Source organism: Octopus bimaculoides, chromosome 1 (genome assembly GCF_001194135.2).
Source record: "Octopus bimaculoides isolate UCB-OBI-ISO-001 chromosome 1, ASM119413v2, whole genome shotgun sequence".
Lineage (NCBI taxonomy): Eukaryota > Metazoa > Mollusca > Cephalopoda > Octopoda > Octopodidae > Octopus > Octopus bimaculoides.
This window is the reverse complement of record NC_068981.1, coordinates 184,057,397-184,058,740: the sequence shown is the minus strand read 5'-3', so window position 1 is coordinate 184,058,740 and position 1,344 is coordinate 184,057,397.

The following is a 1,344-nucleotide window of genomic DNA, read 5'->3' as shown; positions in this document are numbered from 1 at the left end:
ATGAGATTCATCATCATCATCATCATCATCATCATCGTTTAACGTCCGCTTTCCATGCTAGCATGGGTTGGACGATTTGACTGAGGACTGGTGAACCAGATGGCTACACCAGGCTCCAATCTGATTTGGCAGAGTTTCTACAGCTGGATGCCCTTCCTAACGCCAACCACTCCGGAAAAAGTATTCTCCCTAAAGAAATTCTTGGTCAGAGCGAAATAAGTCGTAAGGTTGATGACAAAAGCGTCTAGGAATAATACGATTTTGTTTAAATCTCTGCTTTTAATGACACTAATCAGTTCAAGTCTTGCTCTTTTATTTTCTTTTACATTTATGTATGCATACAAAAAAGCTTGTATGTATATGTGTGTCTGTGTGTTTATTTATGTGTGTGTGCATGTATACATAGTCAATATATATTATATGTTTTTCATATATAAAAAATATATGCAAAATATATATTATATGCTTTTCATATATAAACATATATGCTTTCGTACATACCATATTGCATTATAAAAATCATGTCTGTTTTCATTTCATACTAAACATCTACCATTCAGACAACAGTGAAATCATTGACCAATCGTAATCCTTTATAATTCCATACCAACCAACCAACCAACCAGCCAGTCAACCAGCAGTTGATGTGAAATTCAGAAATTTTTATTGTATATTCTTTATGTATGAAATTCTTATGTTCTATTTTTTTTTTTTTCATAATCATCTGAAGATCAGCATCAAGAAACTCAGAACAACGTTCAGCTTCCAATAAATTCTATCACTCTTCTTTAAATATTAGGTACTCTTTTCACTTTCTGTTTCTTACTCTCATGTCTATGAACTAACATATCACTATTCATAGTTCATAGCAGAGTTAAAAAGTTAACCAATCTTTGGACAATATAAGACTAGCAAAGATTGATAAGGTTTTTGACTCTGTTGTCATAAAACTATTAGTAATGGTTTGTTAATTTGTACACTGATTATCTCACTACACACACACACACACACATATATATATATATATATATAGGGCAGGGAATCGTCAATTAGTAATAAAATTAATAATTAACAATTTTGCCGAGTAGCTCAGTATGAAAAAACCTTTATCGGTAAAACCATTTATAATCATAAATATACAGGGATTAGCAGGAGTTGCTTCTCCAACATACTGAGAATTCAGAAATAGCAGTCAAAGAACTACTGATTCCAAACTACAATTTTTTTCTCTAACGGATGGCGGTATTTATGGCACACACAGAACAAGAAACAGAAGAGAAGAGCAAAAACAAACCTGCCTTTAGTTAATTGGGTACGACGTTTCACGGTTAAGGGTATGAAGTT